Source organism: Diadema antillarum, unplaced genomic scaffold (assembly GCF_040938485.1).
Source record: "Diadema antillarum isolate AM-2024a unplaced genomic scaffold, OU_Dant_1.0 seq00000368_RagTag, whole genome shotgun sequence".
Lineage (NCBI taxonomy): Eukaryota > Metazoa > Echinodermata > Echinoidea > Diadematoida > Diadematidae > Diadema > Diadema antillarum.
In genome coordinates, this window is record NW_027271369.1 from 835,310 (window position 1) to 852,335 (window position 17,026).

Consider the following 17,026-nt stretch of genomic DNA (forward strand, 5'->3'; position numbering starts at 1 on the left):
CCATTAACTAGGATAGCGAAACAATGAGTTAATGTGTGATTAAAATCTGTGACATACACACGTTAACATTCCTTCACTTCATTTGCCCTATTGTCTTTTAATTATGCCATCACGGTGACACGCTGATCTATAGTCCCGCACGACAACTATGATGTCACTATCTCTTACGTTGTACATTTTATGCCAACTGCTAATTAATCATGCACAAGACTAAATTCAGTCATGACATGACTTATTGCAAATATCATGTAAGGAGAGCATCACTATTGATATTGTGGCAAAGCATAGGATGTACAAATATTAGGTTCTATCTAAACAGAAATAAAAGATGAAATACAGCACTTCGCTGTCAAAATGAGCTCTTTACAGGCACTAAGATGCTATTCATGGAATAGGTGATGTAATCGGCACAGTGATCAGCACGCTGCTACACTTGTAGCGTACAGGCAGTCAGAGGTAAAGTACTGTACTTGTGTGAGCTAGGTGTATCTGGCATGAGTAGCCTGGCATGCCAAACATCCCTCCCTTCTGAGTGCCAGTGTCACATTCTATTATCAGTCACGTTGATGAGTAACACCATTCTACGTCTAATTACAGCACACAGCCTAGCCATTCAAGCCAAATTTACGACGCTGATACTCTGCACCTTCTTACTACTCAGTATCTGATTCATTATCTTTGCACAGTATGCCTACCTGCACACTGGAATTCTAGTCTTTTCTGTACTGTGTGTGCTGACATATGAAGTGCAGTCGATTGTGACTTGTTGATGAAATAAGTTGAATTATAATTGATTCTACCCAAAGTTATGTAATGTAGACCATTTTCATGACAGACCACATGTTTAGAAGTCTTTGTGCTTTACTGCAAGTTGTTCATTCCCACAATTTATTTTTTAACAAAATAGATTACAACATACTCTTATTTCTTGGAAAGATATTTAAGAGGCATTTCTGCTAACTTAATTCTTAAAGATGTCATTCCAAATTAATATGAGAGATACTCTCCATATTCTTCCAGTCAGTTGATACATGACGTTTGAAATCAGCATACGACTGAGAGAAGAAGTGATGATGTTAGTATTCTATGTGGCATCTATGCTAATGAGGATATCATCCAATCAAACAAACAAGATGCTCTGACGTCTGTAATTTACATCCCACGCTTAAGTATTTCTTTAGCTTGGTAAGATATTAACTTGCAACAAGAAAATAACATCAAAAAGACTGCTAGTAGCTGAATAACAGCGGAAGCAGCATCAATTGCTGATTTTACAACCTACTGTACATGTACAGTTTGCATGAGCTCACGACTTTGCGAAGAGCGTTCGCTGCTAATGAGCAATCAACCCGCATCTAGTCACCGAGGTTGACACCTTTGTTTTTCTGGTAATAGAGGACATTTGATACGTCAGTTGTTTACGCTTTTGGAGAAATCCTCCATTTTATGCTGGTATCCCAGCAGCATCGTAACGATCCAAGAGAACTCCAGAAGAAATGGTATACTATACGGTCAGTCCTGGTATCATAGATCTGTATCATATGCCCTGATATACTGCAGTTTACTGTACCACATTCAGCCGTGCTCACTTAACCTCTCCAGAATTGAAGATTTTACATGCATACAGACTTGAAAAACATGAAAGATCGCACAAATAACACTTTTTACTGATACTTACGCCAGGAGCACTCAGCGAAAGGTTTCAATGTGACGATGTGTCTTGATTGACAGTGACTAAAGATAAGAATGCCCCAATTTTGAGACACCACCGACAGCCCTGTCAGCAAACTGCAAATCAGGCTTTCCTTCGGTTTGAGGGTTACAACTCTTTTCAAATTTAAACAAAAGCAAAAACCGAAACCCATCCCATTGCCTTCTCCTTCTCTGTTTTTGTTCTTGTTGGGTTACTTTCTCTCTTGCTCTCTCTCTCTCTCTCTCTCTGCCTAAATCCTATAACTCTAAAACTGGTCACTTTTTCTCTCCTTCAACAAAGGGAGGATTTATGCTACATTTGCATGAAAATAACCATCTCTCAAAAGCCGCATAAACTTTCAACCTCGAGTGAAATCCCTCAAGAGTTCTGCAAAACACTCTTACCATGAAGCCTGAAGGAAGAGTCCTACAGACTGGAGTAAGGGAAAGCCACAATGAAGGGCGGCTCATACAACGGACAGAGGAGGGTATGGAAAGAGAAATTCAACCCTTGCTGTGGAGTTCTATGCATGAAGCGCCTAGTCTCAGTAAGCAGGGGGTTAACCAACCAAACAGATATTTACTATACATCTCAGCATGACAGAAACATACTGGAAATGGCATCAGAAATAGAGAACACATGATAAAACAATACAATATTGAATCATAGAAATGGGATATGTTTCATTTTCCTTGAGGTCAAATTAATCATTATAGACGGATACGTTCTAATCCCCTTATGGTCATCTTAATCACTTTCCAAAGTTTAACTTCATTTTTTACCTCTACAGCTGTGATGTTTTTGCCCTGTGAAAGATACCTATCTCCGCTCTGTTCAAGATAAAAGTTGAATGAAGTTTGAGTGGGCGGGGCTCATGAATCAATCTAGACCTCATTAGGATTAGGACAGTAAAGGAAATGGTGTGAACCATAAAGCATCCATGCTGATGACAGCCGCTAGTAATATGTTGTGCAGCTCAAAAGATTTAGAGATTTCACAGCTTTTGAACACTCACAATACGCCAGTTTGCTATCATCTCAGGCTTATTTACACAGGACTTAGCACTGTACTGCTAGTTCGCTCCCTTTATTCCAGCTTATTCACATCAATTCTCCATTTTGCAGCTGAATGTATGCATTTTACCACAGCAAATCTATTGAAAACAAGACACGCACAATCCCCATAGTTCCATCAATACTAGGTTTCTATGGCACAAGAAAATGGGGTATTATTTTCAGTAAGCATTCAGGCATGCCATGGGCACATTACTAAAAACAAAAAAAAAACAAAACAAAACCTGCTGGTATGAAAGCTATGTAGTCAAAAGATCTCAAAGTATCATTCATTATGAATACAAACAGCAATGCTTTCTCAAATGACAACCAAGTTGTTTAGACAAACATGCATCACAACAAATCACAATTTTAGTCATTTTGAATGTTTCTAATATATTTGGGGGGGGGGGGAGTAACTCTCTCATAAAGCTCACATTTAAATCAAGGCATATTGCTAAGACCTTTTGCAATTAATATTCCAAACAATTTTGTTCAAAAAAGGTTATCTACAGGACACTCAACAAGCTATCCTTAATTCAGCTGTTGATTATACTAATCAAATACCTGGCTATTTTGGGATAACCTTTGTGTCATTGTTGATTGTTGTTCTGGAGAGGGGTATGTTGCATCACTGTTGTTTACTGTTTAGCACTAATCAGCGTCAAACTGGAAGAAAATAGATGAACTGTATTTCAATGCTTGGTTAGCCACACGTACACCTGTCTACCTCCTTATCTTTCTCCCCCCCCCCCCCTCTCTAAATCTAACACCGGGGACCACACCCACAGGTGTTAAAAATGCACTGTGATGGTGTTGAAAAGTGTTCACCACACTTCGTGGTGTTAATTTGACACTGTACTGGTGTTATTTTGACACTGTACTGGTGTTAATTAAAAAATGACACCACATGGTGTTGATTTGATATTTGCTGGTGTTAATATCAATGGTTTAACACCCGTCCAGCTTCAATAAGGGACCAGCTGGTGTTACTTTGGTGTAAATTTATTTTCACATTTTTTTCAAAAATCTAGTATTTTAATGTAAAATTCTTGATCGTCTTGTTTAAATTAAAAATCAACAAGAAGTGCAGTTACTAAGAAACTCTTCAAAAAACAGTTTAAAATTTGGAAATGACACCCGTAGGTGTTAATTTGACACCATAAATGAGCACCGAAAATTTAACACCAGCTCGGTGTTCACTTTTCAACACCGGACTTTTTGCAGTGTACACACAAACACACACACACACACACATACTCACACACACACACACACACACACACACACACACACACACACACGCAAACAAGTACATACAGACAGACCCACATTTAAATGTAACAGCCCCAGCATGGTTGTATGGTTGAGAGTAGCAGACCATTCCTCATCATTCACTGACAATGTCACCATCTCCATCAATCATAGAAACAACATCCAGCCAGCCGTGACTGGACCCACAAACAAACAAGCCTGCTTGATTTATCTGTGAGGGGCCCCCAAGACGGATGGCTCTGGCTAAACACTCCACAAGAAGGGGAAAAGCATTCCTCCCCCTTTTCTTTTATCAGATACATCAGCACAACTCGACAAGTGTATCCCTGTGCATATGGATACCTGAGATACCATGTTCATTTATACTGTACATACCACAATCATACTCACCACTACAATACATCTGGGTTGCCTAGATCACAACCTAACATATCGACCTTGTTTTATTGGTGACAAAAGAACATACTTCATCAAACTGCATATTGCTATGCATGCTGTCAAATTGCAGATTTGAATATGAGGCTAATCACGATGTACTGAAAGTGAATGCTAGATAACTTCCTTGTAGATACTGATCATACTGTATCCCCCCCCCAAAAAAAAAAGAAGACGTTTCCAAAGTATGTGTACTTTATTCTCTTTGAATACATGTACCTACAATCCTCTTTTTTTTCCTCTCTCTCTCTCCCTCTCTCTAAAATACATGGATATATCAATCATAATGTACATGCATGGATGGCCACAATAATTGTAAGGAGATCTACCATTTATGTTCCAAAACCCAGACAGTGACTGGTCTGACATAAATACCACAACTTTATAGATTGATTATATTTAGACCAAGGAATCAAATGGAAACTGTCTGCATGGAATGTATGAATACTACAAGGCACTCTGTACAAAGATATTGTCAGAGCAGGTAATACTGCTCTCAGTTCTCATCCTAGCATAAGGGAGCTTTAGATTTTGACGCGCGGATGTTTGAGACAAAGAGTGCGCTGGACGTTCTCCTCTCCCCTGCGTCGTGTTGAAAAGTAGCTTTAGATTACGCTGGTACGCAATGTAGACAAGATTAAATCGCGCCTTCATATGATCGGTGCATGAAGTAGCTCTCTACGTTGCAAACTGTGCGGACGTAAAAATAGCCCAGTACGCGTAGTGAAAAACTCAGGCAACGCAAGCTAAAAATAGATCGACTGGACGCGCGCTTCTACGCACGCTCAGAACATTTTTTTTTTCCCTCTGAACGTCCGCACGTCTAAAATCTAAAGCTCCCTATTATGAGCACAAATCTGTGATAACAAAGCATTGAACAAATGACCCTATAAGATAACAGATCCTGTTTGACACAGGGAAGAAGAACATCACTCCGGCTCTTAAACACAAGATAATGTCTCCAATTAATGATTTAAGTTACAATCTTCTTGGAAATACACCCCGAGCCCTAACACATTTCCAGCACTTATCTTCTCTGGGATTTTCCCCACTGAAGTGAGAAACACCTAGCTTTCGGGATACACTGGAATTTAATCCCATGCAGGGTCAAACACAGTTGGGTTTATTTGCCGTGTTCCCCTGCTTCCCCCCCCCCCCCCCCCCCCCCCCCCCCCCCCCCCCCCCCCCCCCCCCCCCCATTATACAAAACTATGATGTGTCAATAAAACCTATGAGACATCTGTCAGATTTTGATTTATCAGTAATGCTGGGTAAGAGACAGAATTTGAGGTCAAAAGAATGGTGTGAAGCAGGTCATGTGAAAATAACACAGCTACTCAGTAGGTCACGATTAACTAATTGTTCCTCACTCTAAGGTATACAATTTCTTCAAGAAATTTACACCCTCTCTCAGGAAAATGCTAATATTTTTCCAGTCCCTTTCCTACGACACTAAACAAAACTCTGCAAACAAAGTCAAGCTCCTACAAACTTCGAACAGCCAAATAATGGAAAGACCAAGTTGCATGCACTCTACTGAACTTTACACTGTATTAAAATCAATACTACCTCAATAAATAATAACTCACAAATCACAATAAGCCTCAAATTTCACAAGCATACAGATTTTTGCTGTGATTTGGGCCACTGTCGCAACACAGAGCTGTCCCTTTAAACGATGAATTCCAAATGGTACAAATTAATACATGGGTATTGTCTGTGTGCTTCATCAATGGCACATTTCCCACTTGGGCATCCGCTATAACCATGTAGCGGATGTATCATGCACACACCACTTCCCCTCTACCATGGGATACACTACAGGCTACCAGCAGTATCCAGAAGCCTAGAGAAAATGAGAGAAACACACAAGGAAAGAGCTTCATAATCTTCCCATAACAGATAAAAACAATAATTCTTTTAAAATATCATAGTCTCATCATTCTTCTTGTGAACATACTTTACTTTAATACTTGATAGTCGTGAATAAATTCAAGAAAGTGGCAACTGCTCATACACTATGGCCCAAATTTACAAAGGTAGATAAATTTAGCCCAAGGTTTGTGCAAATTTCTTCTGTGTAAATGCGCATGACAGATCGCGTATACCAACAAACATCCAATAATGACCACGCTTTGAAACTCGTGTGTGAAAGGTACGCCATTTCATGCCTGTTTTAGTCCATAGACTAAATTTAAACCATGGATTTAATTTACACTACCTTTGTAAATTCGAGCCTAAGTTATTTTAAGCATTCCACACCCATTGTATAATTAGAACAAATAGTGTTGTTGATGCTGAATGAACTGCTTGTGGCAAGAGCTACAAATAGCTGGTGCCAAATAAAGGTTAGTTGCATGAGTTTGGCCAAAGGCTCTCTGTAAGATTCCTTTTAGCGTACCTCATACATAAAGAGCATGGTGTTTCTCCATTCCACCCACTCTGTATTCCTCAAATCCCCTATCAGTTTCACATCACCATGGTAACTAAAGGTCAGTGGAAGAAATGAAACAATTATTATCATTTTCCCCTGCCTGTGCCAGTTAAACCTATTTCCCTTTCGGTGAATTGTAAGCATTTTTAAACATGTTGTACTATAACAGTATCACAGGCCTGAAAATACAAACACAAAAGCAACGGCCAAACAGGATACAGCCTTACCCCAAACAGGATACACAGCTACAAACGTACATGTATACAATGTAGTATGCTTCTACAACGTATTTCACTGTGTGTACTTTTTATTTTGTTTTACTAGTATGGAATACAGTTTGGTACGCACATGAATGTGTATCAAATAACAGGGGCATCTGCATACGGTTGTAATAATGTACACAGTATAAACAAATGCATGATACCTACAAATTGTACTGTATAATCTGTTATTTTCGTGAGGGTTTAATTTTCAGGAATTTCGCAAATCACAGTTGGATCGCGAATTTAATAACATGCGAAAAATGTCTCCATGCACTGTATCAATAGAGCATTAACGTAAGCGTCAGTGTCGATTCGCGAAAACAACATCGCGCGAAAATGTCTATGACCTCGTTATTCGCGAAAATATCTGTACGCAAAAACAACAGTGTATACAGTACACAGAAAGTATGTATACTGCAAACACAACTCATTTTTAAACTTACAAGGATATATGGACGATTTGATTTGATTTATTTATTCTCCGTATGGCATCATTTACAATTTTTGTTTTCAACATAATCAAACATATACAAATATGATACTCATTATAGCTAGTTTCTACAATTTCACCAATTTTGATTACACATACATCTGTGACATAATTGCAGTACATGTGTTATGAATTACCATACACAACGGTCGCCAATAATAAGCTATAAGCTTGACCCTTTGGCAACCGATAATACATTAATGCAATAAAAGAAGGGTGGTCCAACATGATGTACTATGTAAAATGTAAAATGTACACAGAATGTACATTTTCGCGAATAACAAGGTCATAGACATTTTCACGCGATGTTGTTTTCGCGAATCGATGCTGACGCTATACACTATGATGTACACATTTCCAGAAACGTCAGAGTCGGGGGGGGGGGGGGGGGGGAGGAGAACAGACAGACACCATTAGAACTGCATGATGCCTTTGTTTGCAATTTGGTTTCTATTCTGATATTCTTCTCACAATATTGTATACAATGTAAACAGAATGAAGAGATGCAGACAAGAGATACTAAGAGATACCTTTCATATTTAACCCCATCAAGAACAATTTGGGATGTTGCTATGAGTGTGACCATCTCTCCAATCGACAAACTATGTACAGTATACTGTAAATCTCAGATAACAACTGCTGAATGCTAAGTGAATTCAAGTCTATTAATTGGAGGGAGCAGGTAAATAAGATAGTTCAATTCTAGGCTTGCAGAGGAAATATCCATGAATTTCAATACATCACAAAAATGGTCTACTGCATGGTGTTCTTTTGGCCTGAATAAGCCAATCTATTGATGTACTGAAATCTACAGTTGTATGAGCATTACCAGTGAGGACCTCCACTGTAGTAACGAGCTGCTGATGGCAATTGACATGTTTCTAGTAAACATATTTTTCAATACATTGAATTCAGTTTGTGTTATTTGCTTTGCTTTACTTGACATGCCTCAGGCACACTTCCCAGGTGTCAGATACAACTTTGCTTTAATATGAAAAGCATGGCGAATATGTGAACAGTTTAGTAAACCTCTGAAATGTGATGAAAAATATCTATTGAATACTCTTCCCCCCCCCCCCCTTCAATGCTTGAACAGAAGACTTGCTGCCATCTCACAATGCTGTGAATCAACCTGTTTCTTTTCATCATTGGGTGAAATGAAGACTTCAAATTCATCTGTGTTAGCTTTAAACACATGGCAATAAAATATCTAGGACAGGACTATGATTTCTGTCAAGAAAAGGAAAAATCCAAGAAACAAACTAATGGCATTAACAGAATTTATCATATAAATCCTGTGCTCAACTTTTAACTGTTTGTACATTTTAATGACATGGGCAAGTTCAACACTTGTTGCTTCTAAATCATCATCGTGATACATGTACATTCAACACTTGAAATTGCTTCTAAAGACCAGTTTTCCTGGAAATTCATGGAGTGGGAAGGTGGGACTAAGGCTGCGTTTATCTAACTCGAGAGAGAGAATTACGTTTCCAAACGCGTTTGGAATGGTGTTTGCAAACGTGGTTAGAAACGCAATTCTCGGGGTGCCGCGTTTATCTAACCATCCTACAATCGCGATTCAAGTGGTGTCACTGGGTAGCTACACTTTGTGCCATTTGACTCGGGAAGTAAAGGTCAACTGCATACCACCAAACAGGCCTCATCAGTCACACACAAATAATGGGCAGAGAGCACAACCGGAAACAGCTGGGATTTGACCTTGAGATATAAACGCGTTTCAAAACGGCATTGCGTTTATCTACTCACAGAACGGCGATCGTGGTCTCAAACGTGTTTCAAAACGCCCTTTGAAAGGCGTTTCAAAACGGCGTTCCTAAACGCGTTTGAAAACACGGTTGCGTTTATCTAACCTCTGAAAATGCCTCAAATGCGTTTAGGATCGTGATTCTGCCTCTGAAAAATTTTAGATAAACGCAGCCTAATTCACATATATTCGAGAATCTCAGAAACAAATTGTGTACCGCTTTATCACTGATCTCTATGTAAGTACACACACGGCTGAAGAATCTGGACTGGAGTCTTCTGTTACCAATGAGCATACATTTTTCGATGCACACATTCGCTGACATGTGGCTGACAGATGTTATTCATGGTTTCGAATGTACCCAGGTGAGCAGCGAATGAAGATGATTCAATCAGACCCCTAATGCTTCCTCACGCTAAAAAAGTCTGTACACTATCAGGGACATTGTATCAATAATAGCAGAGCATTGGCCACTTGCACTCCAATGTACAGTACAGACTACAGTATAGACTAGCTACCATTGTATGTTATAAAAAAATGTACTGTAAAACACGATATTTTCGCGGCATGAAATTTTCGCGAGTTGCCTCTAAAATTCAATGCATACAGTGTAGAAAAGAACTTTCGCGTGCATTTTAATTTCGCGAATCTTGGTTTTCGCGAATTCATGAAATTCAAATGCAGGCGAACATTCCTCGTTTTACAGTATGTGCGATACTTGTGACTGGGTGCATGTGGGAGCAAGTGATTTATTGCTCTACATACAACATCACTTGCACCACAACATCACTTGCACCACACAATCATTATAGACCATCAACCTAGCAAAAGACTGCACAAATGTTGTCATCTATGGAGTTGGGAGGTACTTTTGAGATGAAAAAAAAAGAAGTTTTTTATGCAGTCCTACCTCTGTTATTTGGCCATGTTGGGACCGACGCCCGTCCGGATAAGCGATTTGGCCAAACATGGGAAAAACAAAGTTTATGTACGTGTCGATATGTCGCTGCTGACCCAGTGGTAGCAAGGTAGGTAGCGTCCACCTTAACAGTGGTGTTATCTTTGCTAGGCTATTCAAATCATAGTCCGTATTTTACGGAATTGATAACATTTATGTAAAATTCATTATAACATGTTTCTGTTGGAAATATCATAGGTAAATCTTGTTAGTTTTGCAGGAGTTTTTATTGAGTTTGAAATCACTTGTTTTTCGGTTTTTTTTTTTTTGGTCTTTCTTGCGGGAACAAATCTAGATGATAGAGAAGTCTGGACAAGAGATGGCCACATAATCAAGGTTGGACTGTATACTGTATGTCTTGAGGGCTTTTTACACTTGTAAATTTTTGCTTAGTCCCGTACCAACGGTGGGGCTAAGGGCGGGCCTTAGCCCCACCGTTGGTACGGGACTATCCTTAGTCCACTTTCTGTTTACACTCGTTTTTGCCAAAGTGGGCTAGCCCCACCGATAATCCCATACTATCTGGCCCTGCAAAATAGCAGGGTTAGCACCGCAATTGCGGTGCCAAGCAAGTGAGTGTAAACAGAACGAAAAAATAATCCTGGGCAAAGCGATGGAGACGAAGTCCGACCCTCACTGACCAATCAGAAACGAGGTAATCAAGTGCTGCCGGTGCGTGCGTGTACCTGTACGTGTACACAGCGTAATCATGAATATTCATGCGGTTTGGAAAGTACCGGTCTAAGAAATACGAGTGTAAAAAGGTCAATTTTTTCCCTTAGCCGCGGACAAGAGCTTAGTACGGGACTAATTGGTGAGTGCAAAAAGCTGAAAAAATTGGTACGGGACTAACGATAGTCCTGGGTCAGAGAAAGTACGGGGTCAAGAAACACAAGTGTAAAAAGGGCTTTTGAGTACTTGGTCTATTTGTCATATGTAGCAAAAACAAAGTTCTTGACTGGAAGTACCCTTTAACGCCCCATGAACTGATTAAAATACGGGTTACAGCAGTAAAAACACATTTTCTCTGTCAATTCATATCATCCATGATTTGGTTTTCACATCTAATTTGAGAAGCAACAAACATGTCACCAAGAATATCATAACAAGTACAAATTCACCGTGCTCAAATCCTGTTGTAGTAAATTGCGTGGTGAACATGTAGAGCACTGTTCTTTTTCCCTCGAGGTAGGGAAACTCGATCAGCACTTCTTTTTCCTCACATTACTTTTTCTTCTTTCCCCCTCCGGTCTCCGCTGCTCCTGTCTCTGTCTCACGTTCGCATCTTCTTCAACACATCTTACTTGCATTCCTCAAGAGCAAGGGCAGTAGCACCTACGCTCTGACGCCATTACCAGCACTGCAACACCCCACCCCATCACATTAACCATTAACGTCATACCTGTCAAGCCTCAACACTAGGACACCTTTCCCCTTTTATAATTACCCAAATGCATACCAGACAATGCACACTTGTGGCTAATGAGCCCAACCAAAAATGTAATATTGAACAGGAGAGACTGAGCAAAACACTCAGCTGGTGCGTGTGTTCCACTGACGTCTTTCATGTGTTGTTTGGCTTTCCTGATCTAAATCGGTTTCCCTTTTTTTTATTTTTCTCCAAAAGACTTCATGTCTGGTGAGAGAAGACATACTCCTCTGTGGCTTGGCAGCCGTAAACAAGTTTGAAACATCTCCACGTGGATGCATATTTATTCCTTTAAAAATGGGTGATATTGATTGAGCAGCAATGATTGAGGGTCTGTTATTGGTTAGCAGTCGTGCTTTGTGGTCAGACACGTATCATATGAAGTAATACTGCACTACCTCTTATTGCTACTTTCTTAAAGAAAGAATTATACAATGCAATTGCATAGATTGGTGCATCAGAAGAGAAACAGGAAAACTTTACAACTTGTGCAAAAGCACTGAACAAAGATGGATCCAAATCGAATCACAATCATTCATGTTATGGTGTCAAGTGCATGCTGTGATCACTACAAACCATTTCAATAATCAACTAATATCAAAGTCACGCATTAAAGTGTATCACAAAGGTTCAGATATCCAAATATTGCCTGCTGCCATTTTATTCACAGAACTGCTTCCCACATTTCAATTATTACATTATTAGGTTATTATCACTCTCTCATTCAAATAAAAAGAATAACCGAAATTATATTCATATAAATGCCCTACTAATCTAGGAGAAAAAGAAGCGGAAAGAGAAATTAAACACTTACATTAAAAAATACTGGAAAATGTGATTGAAGAGATAAACAAACTAGAAATGTCGCTACAGCGACTGGTTATACCCCCGCCAAACAACATTTCATAAGCTTTGGTCAAAAAACTGAGGAAGTAGTTAAATCCGCAAGATCTTTCCTTGATCTTCTGCCATTAATATGCCGTTACCATGGCAACGTACTTTCGGGTACTGTCGAAAAATGCGTCTTGCACATCTACACCCAAAGGCTCACATCTCTACCAAGTTTCATGGAAATTGGGCAAAAACTGAGGAAGTAGTTTGCAACACAAAATTTTCCATCATTTTGGCTCATAATATGTGAGCTGTTACCATGGCAACATACTTTTTGTCACTGTCAAGAAATGTGTCATGCTGACCTATATCCTAAGACAAACATTCAATATGAATTCCATGAGAATTGGAAGAACACTGATGAAGCAGTTTTGCCATGAAGCATTTTGCCCTATATTTTACCAATAACATGCCGTTACCATGGCAACGCACTTTTTGCCACTGCGGAAATATGTGTCTTGCACATTAACATATTCAGATGAACATTTGTACCTAATTTCATAAATATTGATCAAAAACTGTGGGAGGAGTTCGCGACGCAAGATTTGTACCCATTTTTGCCCATAATATGCCGTTACCATGGCAACGTACTTTTGGGTACTGTCAAAAAATATGTCTTGCACATCTACAACCCAAGGCACACATCTGTGCCAAGTTTTATGGGAATCGGTTGAAAACTGAGGAAGTAGTTCGCGACGCAAGATTTGCAACGGACCGACCGCCCGACCGACCGCCCGACCGACCGCCCGACCGCCCGCCCGACCGACCGTCCGCTGATTCCTATATGATACCCCCTTCAAACTTCGTTTGGCGGGGGTATAATTAATATATTTTCTCATGTAAAATGAATTATGTCCAAGTAAAATGTCAATGCCAGTGTAACATCTTTAACAACAGGAACCCTTGCAGTCTTGTACATCCACTGTAGTGCGGAAGACCTCGGAGTCATCTACTGCTTGTATATCATCAAGTCTTTGATGTCAACTTCGCAATAATTCATGCCCTCCTCTCAACACGTTTGCCATACCTGACAGAGTGAGGAACCCTGGGATGATCCGTCACCTCCTGGGTGTGTAAAGTCCTGCAATGATCCCAGCTGATCACATCGTAGTCTGGTCATCACCAGGCCGTTGGCTGTGCACCCCCCCCCCCCCCCCATACATGACATGCTCAAGTTACATTAGCATACTTCATCAGCTTTAAAATTAAATGAAGATTATTCCTCTGAACACATTTGTCATGGTACCAATCATTATATAAAATGTTGCCTGTCATGTCCGACAATCTTCAAGGGCAATAGATTTTGTTCTCTACATCATGAGGGAGGCAATGAAGCAAGGTTAATCTTTTACGTTTGCACTTGGTATAATCCCAGCGATGGTAAAGTACATTTGTAGCTGTGACACCTTTTCACTTCAGTTAGCATGAGAAAATGGGAACAATCAACTTAACTAATTGAAAAGCTGAAGGCCAGCTGTGTGTCATGGACGACATCATGTGAAAAGACTGTCCCGTGGGTTTTTAAAAACCATATCATATCCATCCATTAGCAGCATAACAACGGTTGACTGGCAAGCTGCTAAATGGAGGTAGGCCTACATTGTATGGACAGTATCCAGTTTATCTGCTATGGATCTATTGTAATCATGGTCATACCCAGGTACATCATACCTACATGTACCTCCTTTGTCATACAAATTGTACAGTGCTATTTAGTCATCTACTACAGAAGAAATCTAGGAAAGATTATGCTGTGGAAGAAACCTAATTTTGTCTTTACCTGGGAAAAAGTCTATCAAATCATTTATTCATTCAATCTTATTTGTTCACATACATGAAACCAACTTTAGTTTCAGACTCTTTCACATTGTTATTATCATGGGTGATTGTGTGTAGGCCTATCTTTTCGTCACTTTCATTTCCTTCCTATGAAAGAACATTTGTCTCCATGCAAAACTGACAAACAACATTCCATCCTCACATAATATAAATTCTGTAAGTTTACATTTACATTTAGAAGGAAAGAAACAACCATGTTAATAACTTTCATAGCAACTAACAGGATAAATAATTTTCCTCACCTCTGAAACAAGATAACAAAATTTACAAACACAGGAACAGCCTACATGTCAATTTTCATATTACTCACTGAATGCCCAAAATAAACGTGATGATGCTCTTTCCAGAACAAGGAAAAGCAGACAAGATATTGATACCCTTTTCCCTGTCATGTATCTATTTCAAAAAGTATCCTTGGCCTCTACACTACAGCATTGTATTCCAGTGGGTGCAGGCAGGGACAGTATTCTGATCCTTGTCATCATTGCCAAGAAGAATACAATGTCAAGTATTATTCATGTCTTTCATTCCCTATTCATTCCCACTTCTCTGCTTGCGGATATCCAGGGAAGGCACAGAGATGTTGGAAGACAGAGAGGAAGGGGGGGGGGGGGGGGGGGAGAAGAAAGGTTGGGGGTGGGGGCAGGATGAGATCGGAGAGATGGGGGAATGGTTTGAGCAGACGCTGCAATCATTCATACGTGGAGATGATTCACAGGAGAATGTGCAGCCAGCCTGTAATTCCACTCCAGTGTAACAAAAGGGGAGATCACCGCTACTGTCAAGACTGCCACGACAAAGACATCAGACCTTCTCTGTATTGACACTGCTAATTCTAGACCACTTGGGTTCCTCAAGGCTCTGCTGAGCACTCCAGAATTACACGAAGCAGAACTAGAACCATAGGAGGTACAGAGTAATGCCTTGCAATCATGTCCAGAAGAATTACATAGATCTGCCACTCATATGTATCTTGAAGCTTGAGTTATTCTTGCTTTTATATCACGAAAAGAGGTGACAGATTATGCATGCACATGTATGTTTTGCACTATAATCGATAGTAACCATTTGTGCAGTACAGGCAGAAGACAGAGGAGACAACTGAATGTATAACATCATAATCTATCTATCACCCACAATTTGAAAAGTCATACGGTCTACAAATCTGTCATTGATAATTGTATCTCAAAATATGAATGAAAATACAGTGATTTATGGAAAGTACAGAATTACATAATGTAAACCATTAAACTTCAGACAGAAAAAAATAAATACAATAGCAGGCACACACAAAAGATGTAAGTAATTACAATGTAGGGAGTCCAATGTATTCATGCATGTACAAAGGCATGCCGTAATTAGGTGTGCAATTCAAAGACACCATACATCTCAGATGACTGACTGAAGGCGCAGACCACAGCTATGTCTGTGTATAAACAATACTGTGTGCATCCATTCATTCATCAAGCCACCTCAGCATGTTTACATAAGGTTGTGTCATCAATGTTGACCATACAGTGTACATCACTGTACAAAGTACATCACATTGAAGGTACATTGTGTAAACTGCACTGTCACCCCATAGGGCGCAATCAGGAGCTCAGATCATACCAATCAAGGACTTTGATCTCACAGTTTGAACTCAAGATACAGTGCAATGTGGTGTTGAAGTACTGTCAACTTCAACATATTTTGCATGTCAACACAAGAATTACTCATACCGCAGCAGTTGGTATTCCAATTGACAAATTGAATGCGTTTGATTGACATAGGGAGGTTCTGGTATGTAGCTTTTAGCAGCCTTCTTTTTTTTCCTTTTCTTTCTTAATAATAACAGTAGTAATGGTAGCTATTTGTATTTAACTCAAAGATCCACCTTTTGATGCTTATGGTCCTTCAGAAAAAAACAATGATTTGATTTTTTAATATCTATTGAGAACTCAATTTTGTTTCTAATGCTATCTTCAACAAAATATCCATAGGCCTAATTATTTTTAAAGCCCTTAGTCTCAGAAGTAAAAAGAAGTAAAAACAAGCAAAAAACAAAAAACAACAACAAACAAAACCATGATTATCCAATAAATTGTAAACAGGGGCTTCAAAATTTTCTGCTGTAAAACAAATAAACAGATAAATGGGAATATTACTAAATTTTTATAAAACTAACATGGCTGCATTGTTGATGTTTATGGCTCAAATAAGTTCTTCACAATGTTGTATTGAAAAGAAAAACAAACTTATGGGACAATGTACATTTTTCATAGAAGAATCGTTTCAAGGGCAATCTTTACATTCGATCATATGCTTATAATATCTTCAAAGTTCTCAATATCTAATCTCAATACCTGCACTTGAAAGGATAATTTTTTGATGGATTATTTTTGATATTGGCTGTGATGCTGATGACCAATATTATCACTGTATCTGTGCCTTAATATCTCATCAAATATTCATACTGCAAAAGCACACATTTCAATAGCTTAATACTTTTAACAGCTG

The 17,026-nt window shown here is 39.2% G+C and overlaps 1 protein-coding gene across 1 annotated transcript in view; it reads right to left on the reverse strand.

The window, feature by feature from the left end:
- LOC139731320 (rap guanine nucleotide exchange factor 2-like) overlaps positions 1 to 17,026 on the reverse strand; it is a 142,358-nt gene that overhangs the window by 105,550 nt on the left and 19,782 nt on the right. The gene's annotated exons all lie outside the window — the stretch shown is intronic.